This window comes from Dipteris shenzhenensis, chromosome 17 (genome assembly GCF_047967505.1).
Source record: "Dipteris shenzhenensis isolate YYH24624 ecotype China chromosome 17, Dip_SZ_1.0, whole genome shotgun sequence".
Classification (NCBI taxonomy): Eukaryota; Viridiplantae; Streptophyta; class Polypodiopsida; order Gleicheniales; family Dipteridaceae; genus Dipteris; species Dipteris shenzhenensis.
The window spans coordinates 13,865,239-13,875,473 of record NC_141612.1 but is presented as its reverse complement, the minus strand read 5'-3'; the positions used below and the strand labels follow the sequence as shown (position 1 = coordinate 13,875,473).

At 42.7% G+C, this 10,235-nt stretch overlaps 1 pseudogene across 1 annotated transcript; it reads right to left on the bottom strand.

Annotated features, from left to right (window-relative positions):
• Window positions 1–294: 294 nt before the first annotated feature.
• On the bottom strand, window positions 295–3,312 carry LOC147891716 (uncharacterized; annotated as a pseudogene). The gene is made up of 3 exons (XR_015542455.1): window positions 3,005–3,312; window positions 2,870–2,914; window positions 295–2,788 (listed from the first exon to the last, which is right to left on the bottom strand). The product of XR_015542455.1 is annotated as an uncharacterized LOC147891716 (transcript).
• Between the last annotated feature and the right edge of the window lie 6,923 nt (window positions 3,313–10,235).

Below are 10,235 nucleotides of genomic sequence, written 5' to 3'. Positions count from 1 at the left end.
GAAAAGAACGAGCATGCTTCCAACCTGTCATGATGACTCGTGACTTTCGGTCATCTCCAGTGTGTCCATATAGCAGTCATAAAAGGGCCTTTGCCGTGGGTGTATTAGTGATTGCTACCACCAGAAGCATCGCTAAGTTTGTACTTGTGCCACTGTCCAAGCTCCAACCTGTCTGAAGAAAAATATAAAGCAATGAAAATGTCCAGTGTAATGTACTTATACTCAATTACAGTTTTAAGGATACTCGTATGAAGCTGACTAATTCTGTCATTCACCATGTTTTTGAAAGCACCAGAAACACCTACAACATAGCTTTATTTAGAATGAAATTCCAAAATCATTTCTATATGCAGGCTACAGATTCTGTGTGCCTGTTCGATTACAAACCACTCTGTAGAGTATTTAGCCACACTAAGAGTATATAGCCGCACTATAAAAGCCATTGGTGTCAAGACAATGTTCAACACTAGAACCGAGCCTTCTCTCATAACTCATAATTCAGAAGATCTTCAATTTTGAACATCTCTTGCAGCTTGCATTCTTGGAGAGAGAGTAACTTGCTGTGCAGATCATTCTTGGGGTCATGGAAAAATGGAGTTCTGGAAGCCTTGACAACTTGTTTAAGCTGATCCTGCAGGCTGGCCTCCAGTTTGAAAGCATTCAAGCCCTTCACAACCATAGCAGTTTGAAGCTCTCTCTGTGCTTTGAGCCAAGCTTTCCACGCCTGAACAGCTGGTCTCTTCTTTTCCACTTTTTCCCCTTGATCTACTTGAATCTCCATAGGATCATCCACAGGCTGCTCACTGCTTTCATTCTCAATCTCCTCCAGAGCAGCTTGGATGGGCTTGGAAGCAGATTTCTTCACAGAGGATTCAATCTTCTGTGAATCCACCAGATAGGCCCTTGCTTTCTTGCGTTCATCCGATGCCACATTCATATACAAGCTCAGATATGGCAACTTCAATGCTACAGCAAACCCTGCATATTGAGGAGAAATCTTGGCAAGACATATGTCTGTGCCATCCTGTTTCCTCAACTTCACCTGACAATAGATAATCGTTAGATTGTCCATTGTCACCTCCTCATTCTCACCACCAGTAAAGGCAAAGATCAATAAATCAATTCCCCATGCGTGTTTACCACATATAACTGCACAGTGGCGCTCAAAGCACTTCAGAGCATCATCAAATGTCAGATCAGAGGTCTTCTTATAAATCCTGTGAAATGAGTTGAAATGCAATCTAGCTTTGGTTAGCAGCCTTTCCTTCTCAGTCAGCTCCCGCTTTCCTTTCCGAATCAGCTCCGACAATGACTCTCCAGCCAAGTGCTTGCAGAAATCATCCACAGTGCACCAGCCATCACCCTGATCTGCTTCACTCATGGCATTTAGCAGGATGATCCTAGCTACAAGCTCCCCTGTATATCCTCTATCAATCCAGCCAGCTGCAAGCCCAGTCACTAATGCACCATAAAGTTCGACTCCTTTTCTTTCTATGCAGATAGCTCATGGCCTCAGCTGCAGCCTTTGCAACTATTGGCTCAATGCTCCATGCCGTCCACACGAGTTCGCGAGAAGGAGAAACAGAAACAACTGTGAGGAGATTGTTGGCCACCAGTTTTGAGGCTAGTTTAGAACGGGGATCAACATCAAGCCCAATGCTGGCTCCTAACAAAGCCAGTGCAGCATCTTCTGGGATGACGGTACCTGGAGTTGGCCTAGTGATGTACTCAGCCCATTTACCAGCACCTCCCAACAGCTTATCGCGAGCAAGTTGGTACACCTCCTTGAAGGCAGACTGCCTCATATCTTCATCCTGTTCTTTCCCTGTAGGCAAATAAGACCTGAAAGTTGCCCACCACAGAGGCCGTCCATATCTCACAACCCAGTAGGGTCTAACAATGTTGTTGAACATTCTACTACTGGAGAAGAGCGGCTGCAAATCCTTCTCCAAGACATCTGCTGAGAAGCACGCCCAGATCGGAGGTGCTAGCATATATTTACCGGCAGATACACGGTCAGATGGATCAGCCCAGTCTGGAGCTGCAAAATTTGTTATTTCAGAGGATGTATCCATGAACAGCGATAGAACTCCACATTCTGACATGGAACGGGCTGATCTTCTGATGGAAGGGAAGGAGTTTTGGTCATCAAGATTTCTCACCAGATGGCTAGCTTCATCAAAAACAAATAAAACCTGCAACTTGCCATCTTGTGGGAAAATACCTTTTGGAAAATGCTCAAGAAATATCATTTTAGCCTCCTTTTCCCAGCTGGCCCATATAAGCTCCTTCTTATCCTGGCTTCCTGCCACATCTTTGAGACGGGGTGCTATCCCTTCCAGAAGTTGCTTCATCGTCCCTTTCACTTTCTCCCAATAGTCCTGGCCGTATTTCCTCATCTTCGTCACAAATCCTTGTTTGGTTTCCCCATTCCTGACCATGTCTGACAATACTGTAAGGCATGCAATGAAGTAAGCCAAAGAGAAATTCATCCACTCCAGCTGCCCTGGTACGCCCTCAAAAGTGCGGAGACGCTGGTTTGCTTCTTGCCAGAACCAATCTGCAATCCAGGACCTTTTGGGATAGCCACTGCCAGATGCAAACGAACAATACACAACCCATACCCCTTGCCGCCACAATTCACATACCGTCCTGGTCTTCCCCCAGCCACTAGACTGGAAGAGGCCGGCAACTGGAGCATAACCTTCCCCCTCCAATATGTACGTCAACGCCTGATGCAAAGTGTGGACATTGTCCACGTTCCGGTATTCCAGCTCGAATGCCCTTTCTGACAGACCACAAGAAGGGGAAATGAGAGCTAGAGTCGGAAATCTTTACCTTTCTTCAGTGGAGTCTGAAAATTTCGCACCTCTGGCGAGATTAGCAACCGCTGGTGTTTCATGCTCTTCTATGCCTGTAATACACAAAATGAACCAATAACAAGTGAGATCCAAAGACCGATCTCACAAGCAAACAACCAGAAGAGAGTTAAAAACCACGATACCTTGCGATTTCTCCGGTGCGCGAGCATGCACGACGCCAGCGTGCATGTAATCGATCAATAAATCGCCAGCATGAAACCAAACCGCCTCAACCGGAAACCACTTCAACTTCTCCGAACGCCCTCTCCTCGGAGCACCAAGCACATCCTCGGCACCAAGCACATCGATCAGCCAATCGAAGAAGCGCTGCGTATCTGCAACGACTGTGTGTGGCACGGACATGCGATTCACTCCCGACCTGCTGGCAAGAATGAGAGCATCTCTGGCTGTCTCGCGCAACGGATGCACAAACACTTGCACTTCCATCGTGGGGATTGGAAGCAAATATCAAAGGGGTCCCAAGTAAGGGACCTTTTCTTTGGGAGGGTGCCACGTCGCTCCCGACTTCGATGGGTACCCGAGAGCTCTTAAACTCATGACTTTTCCTTTCACGAGTAACATGACTCATCTACGACGGGTTAGAGAGGTCTTAGAATGTATGATTCCAACAAATAAAATTTCAAGTTTTATATACAAATATCAAAATTTTTATAAAAATTTCATGTTTGTGTGTTGTGTTGTAAATGTAAATATTTCAATGAAACATGTCATGTGTGTTTTGTGCGTGCGTGTGTGTGTGTGTGTGTGTGTGTGTGTCTTCTTGTTAGAAATTAGATGAGCTACTAAATTGATCGATTGATATATCAACACAAACACATAATCATATGTTGAATTGACTAAAGGCAAATTTCACTTACATCCAAAGGATGCAATTTGCATGCATTGTGACTCTTCAGCATACTAAGCATTGGCATACATGGAGCGATACACATATTTTGAGTTCGAGCAAAAAGAAACTCCTTTTTGCTAGCATCTAGGTTTCTATATAGCCTGAATGTTCTACATTCAAACTATCATTAGGGATTTCTTATTTTTAATCTTGTTTCTTGTTGAAGAAGGACAATGACGGGTGAGAAAAAGTTGTCTTAACCGATGCTCTCATGTCAAGGCATGGTTAGTGACCATAGCCATTTTAAATAAGGATTCTCAGGTGTTTCTAGTTCAAGAAAGCTAATGATGAGCAAGAAGTTGTCTTGGCGAATGCTCACCTATTTCTCATCTCTACACCTACCTTTGGATTGTTAAACTGCCACTATTAGCATTTCCCATACACTCATAGTTGAAGCCAGAATCAGATTGCAAGCATTTAACATGGTGCTTTACAATACGCAAATTGCCTCTAGGAGCCTTGACTTTGGGACCCTACAGAAAGGAGACAAGGAAGGGATTATAGAAGGAAACCATTTGCAAAATCGTGTGCCGTCTCTTTGATGCACATAGTACCACACCCTTCTTTGCCCATAGCCTCCATGATCACTTCTCCCCCTCATCATAACCATTGTAGCTTTTGTCAACACGTATTTTCAATTGATTAATCCCTTGTTGGCCATTAGCTATCTTGTTAGACTTGGGACATAAGTTGTATTCCAACAACCACCTAGAGTTTGTTAAGACTGAATAGAACGTGTTCTAAATGAGTTTTCTTTTATACTTTCCTCAATCAAGCCTCCTTTCTTGCACTAATGGAAGCTAGAATTGATTTGTGGATGTCACATGCGGCTTTACAATAGGCAAAGGTCTCAAAGATCCTTGAATTTGGGTGACTTGCACAAAGAAAGGGATTATAGAAGGAAATCCATTGCAAAAAGAGTGTATCATCTCTTTACTCAAGGTGCACCACACCCTTTGCCAACCTTAGCCTCCTTGATCATAGTTCCTCGCCCTCACCATTGTCCCTTCTATCGACATGCATTTTAGCTGCCCGATATGAGCATCCATGGACCAAACTTTCCTTCAATAATTCTCTCCATCCTCTAGTCACTCTATTAAAACTTTTCGGTTTCATGCCACGTAGCTTGTCTCTCAAAACCAACATGTTGTTGGGTCTTTGACGGAAGAATCCCCAATTTGATTTCCTCCGACTTCATCATCATCTCTACACCATGACTCCAACTTCTGTTTTAAAATCCATCATACTCTCTAAACTCCATCAACCACACCCTACCTTTAGATTAATGTATAACTATATAGTAGCAACTAATGGACTCTCTCAATACATTGAGTCAATGTTGCTATGTCTTTTAAAGCACATGCCAACCACCTACTCTCGATGCTCATTGCTGAAGTTTTACTTTTGGTCATAACCTATTGCTCACCTCTACACCTTGTCACCCATGCCTACGTTTGGATTGTAGCACTGCCATTATAAGAATTTCCCATACATTAGCACATGCAAGCTCCATGTCTCAATGCTTGTTTCCTATTGCTCACATGTGCATCTAATAAACTACCACACATAGCTAGCCCACCAACTTGTTATTGCCTTAATACCAAATCCATCATCAAAAGTGGTGCAACAATAGTGGCAAATCCAATGATTCTGCCTAGATGCCAAATCCATCATCAAAATAGTGGCTTGTTACACTTCTTACTTGTCCACTACGATTGTGTTCAAGGGTGCAATGCTTTCCTTTTGCTTGAGATCATCAACAATGCCTTTTTGTCATCTTCTTGCTACAATTGAATGTTCTTGTCATTGACTCGTGTGTCAAAATGGAAGCGCAAGTTCTATCTTGAAATTTTGGGGGATTGGACTACATTAATAATACCCCATCAATCTTAGCATGACCACTTGATCTTTATAAACTCTTCACTTGTGTCTTTCCTAATGTACCACATTCGTAGGTTGAATAACTCTATCAACTTAATTGGTGTAAAATAGATGGAGCCCAGTAATAGTATTTTTCCACTTGCTTTTTAGTTTTTTTTTTCACATTGTAATCATGTGAACATCCATCTTTGCTCAGGTTTTTCTCCAATCTACCGTCCTCACCAACATGGAAATGGGCTCAAAGGAGATGGCCCCTCCACCACTTGTTAATCAAAACCATCGCAAGGATCTTCTGGTAGGAGATGGGGCATGGTAAATTCGTCTACAACATTGATTGTTGTCAATGTCAAGCATCAACAAATGAAATCACGCTTTTTAGTCTCTGACATTTTTACAATCACATTCTTCCATGGAGAACTTGGCCTCTCCTTGTATCTCATCCATTTGATCTTGGGCCCCCATAGCTCATACATCTCACCATCCCCCAACCCCTAGCATCCATGCATGGCATTTGTCATCACAACATAGCTACCCCCATCCTCGTACCCCTTCCTAGCTTGCACTATTGGTGCTAACATGAATTGTGAGTCCTAAATACTTACAAAGCTCATGTGGTGAGCATCAAAATTGTTGTCAATAAAAGCAACATGACAATCAAAGTATATAGGCTTCCATCACCATGGAACAATTCAAACCTTGGAGATGCTCTAAGCACTATCTTTTGTAAATCTTTGGTGTCATTGCATTAATGTAGCAACTATTCACAATTTTTTCCTCATGTATACCATTTGTAAAATGTCCACAAAAAGAAAAGGCATCACAACTTAAGTACACCACTTCTTCAAAACTTAGGAATCCCATTTCATTAAAAAATTTGCAAGCTCCAAATTAACAAAAAAAGAAAAGCATGGCACAAAGGAGATGGGTGTCAACACTTGAAAGATGGCAAGGCAATGCCATCATGAAAAGAACATGCAAACCAATTGGTGAGCCAATGTGATGTAATCTAGATTAATGCTTGAGAGAGATAGAGAGAGCAAGAGAGAGATCTCAGGATGGACAAAATTAGCTTTTATTGAAGAAGCATATAAGCATGTATCTATAAAGGTGGATGTGGAGAAGCATCGAGTGGTAGTGATCAACTATGATGACTCTACTTCCCTTGAAGATTTGGCTCTTTGGACAATCCTTTCTTCAATCAAAGGTCGTCAATGCACGACTCCATCAACTTCCTGCATTTCATTACTTCAATGTGAACATTGCATACATCATGATCAAGGACACTGTCATCAAGGAAGGAATTCAACTTTCGTCAATGAGCAAATCTTCACCGATTTCAACTCCCCCACCTACATCAATGAACGTGACAAAAGCATTAGTCAGAGCATCTAAGGAGCTCATTCGATTACGTTGTCATTAGGGACTTGTCTCGCTTAGCTCTAGAAAAATGATTTCAGCCCAATTACAAAGACTCCGAAGTCCTCCAGCTCTTTTTATTATTCATAACCCAAGGAATGTCCATTCGATAGTTAACTTTAAATTAACATAAACATTGCCAAGAGCTGCATTGTGGTTTCATTAATGCTTGTATCCTGGATGACCTATTCTTCAGCTCCACTTCATATCCAATTTTTACGCTCTCCAACATCGCATGTAAGTGTTGCACAGCAAAATTAAAATTTGAGAACATATTCATATATCAATCGAAACCGTTTTAGTTATGTGTGGGCTTGTGTGCATTCTTAGCCCAGAATTCGCTTGGCTTCTGTTTGGCCTGGCCCTTAAGCGAACCAAAAAGATGAATGATCCTGTTCTTTTTTATTAGTCATTTGCTCTGCACTTCCTTTCTAAATTGACATACCAAATACTCCTACACTTGCGACCTGACCACCATAAGAATATTTGTGAAGAGCAAAACAAAGTACCATCCTCTAGTTGCACTACGAGCGGGTGGCCAATAGTTGGTAAACTAAATGGAAGCTACTCTTTTGAAGGCTAAGGAAGGGTTCTCAATAGGAATGCAACACAACCTTTGCTCCAACAAAGGATAACACAGGCTGGCCATTAGCTTTATCGAGATAAATTTGAGCAGTTAAGAAAAGAAATATACAAAATCAAAATGCAATAAAAGCCATCCACGCTTTTGAGTTTTGAGTTCACTCCATGGGCAAGGGATTATCTAAGAGAGAGAGAGAGAGAGAGAGAGAGAGAGAGAGAGAGAGAGAGAGAGAGAGAGAGAGAGAGAGAGATTACGTCAAGGGGAAGGAAGCTTTATGCCTGAAGGTGACCAACGTTGTACAGACAATCTAGGAACAAAAATTGATGGATCTTCGAATCTCTGCGATCACTTTTCTTACTGTCTTTGAAGCTCCAATTGAGGTTGAACCTGCTAAATCCTCCCTACAACTCCCTCCTTCCTCCCCTCCCCCCACTTGAGCCCCTCCTCTGCCGCACCTTCCCTGTTCAAAAATCCCATCCTTTTCTTGAACTCTGCAAATGTTCCTTGAGCAGCTTCACCTAGTCAAATCAACACTCTGTTTGTGTCTGAACAAACATTCAATGAAATATTGTCAGAGAAAATTGGATTGATGTCTAGCAGTAGCTCCCATAAGGCTTTATACATGTCCCGAATCTTCAAGAGCTTCTCTAGTGGCCTCCTACATATGGATATGGCCTCCCCAAAGCTTAGTAGATACTTCATGCTACCCTTTGCTAGGTCTCATTCTCCTGCCATGGATTCATGACTGCAAAACCAAATTTACAGTGATGATGCCCTTGATCTCAAAAATTTCGACATACTTGACACATTGACTCTCAAGTGGATGTGAGAAGAAGCTTTATTGGCAAGTGTTGAAAATACGTTGCTCTTGACAACTCTCTTGACACCGTCCCCCTTTTGGCTCCTAGAGTAAGCACCACTTAACAGAATGTGTAAAGCATGCAAGGCATAATATTGTGTTTTTGAGTACGTCATGGAAATGTGCATGGGGACAGAAGCCAATTGAAATGCCACAATGTGCCAACCTAGTAACACCAATATGATGCCCATCAAGTAACTTGTTCAAAGCGGAATGAAGAAACAACCCCCGTTGTTGAATGACCATGACGATGATGTGATGAGGCAACACTTTTGCTTCTTCAGGAGATGAGATGTCTTTGCAATGCTATAGCAGTCATGGGTCATCCAAGATATTTAGGGAGTGGAGCCGAGCTCAAGAAGCAAAAGTCTTGGCATCTGACCTTTGCTACTGCTACATGACTCACTCTGAAAATGGTGGCTTGATTCTAAAGTGTGTTCTTCATCCTCTGTAGCCATGAAGGTGTCGACAGCTTTCCAACTCAATTTGAAGCCTAGAGATTGGATCTCGCCCTCCTGATCCCTTGCATTCCTCTAATGCAAAAATGGGTGATCGCCCTCGAGCTCATGGCTACTCTTTGGTGCAAGCCACTACCAAAGACGATGTGCCTGAGAAGCGGCTTTCAGAAGTTCCTTGGCAAGCCTAGTTCTTACTAAGCATGGAAGGTATTCGTGCTCCATTCACCATGGATTTTCCCAAGCTGTAGGCACGTTTGACTAGGCAAGAGCTCGATGCTTCCAGGTATGCAGTCCTCAATGGGTATCCAGCATGGAGTGAAGCATGCCTATGATGAGGCGATGACTGAGAAACGGTATACTCATGGATAAATTCAGAATGGCTCCTATGAAGGAATGGCATGGCCACCTCCACCTGCCCAAATCCTTGCAGCATTAACAAAATCCAAAGTGGAAGTGAATCACTTGCCTCAGCAAAGGTTGCATGCAGGGCAAGGTTGCAAGCAGGGATGGAGGGAAGTTTTTTCCACGGTAACCTGGTCTCAACGGGCAAGGAGTAGCAGACATATAGTGGCAACGGGTAGATTAATGCAGAGAGCAATTGGAATTTCAACTTTCAGGACTGAGACTCATGAGCTAGAGCCTACTGGCAACACATGTGCTTCTTAAAGACAATATGCATGTCTCCATTTGATTGCCATGTGAAAGTTGCCTTTCATAAAAGATAAAAGATGCTCGACTCCGAACCTCCATTCATATTTCAAGGCTAGCGTTCATTTCTCTCCAGTCTTTCGATGATGTTTTTTATTCGAGGTACATACAGAGAATAAACAACAGCAGCCTACCACTTTGTCATATTGAGAAACTCTTTGCCTTCAGTAAAGGATGGAGCAGCAATTTTGGGACTTGAGGCATATTGATGCTTATGAAATCCCTGTCTTGAGCACCACTTCACATCTTCACAAATATTGTAGTCGAGGGTTTATACAGTGTCGTTCGTGTAAGACTTTCAATCAAAAATTGTGAATAGACCTTCCATCATCTTAGCATAATCACCCATCACTAAAAACAGGCTTGACCATTGCCCCAAAAACCAAATCTACCAAAGGAGCCAGAGGGCATATGCCGGATATTCCGTATCAAGAGAGCCATAGTTTGTATCAAGAGATGGATAGTCTACGTTATGATCCTTCTTGGATCGTGCTTCCGCAAGCTAAAACTGTCCATCCATGCGATAGTGGTAACAGACATGGAAATTCTTTGAAAGCTT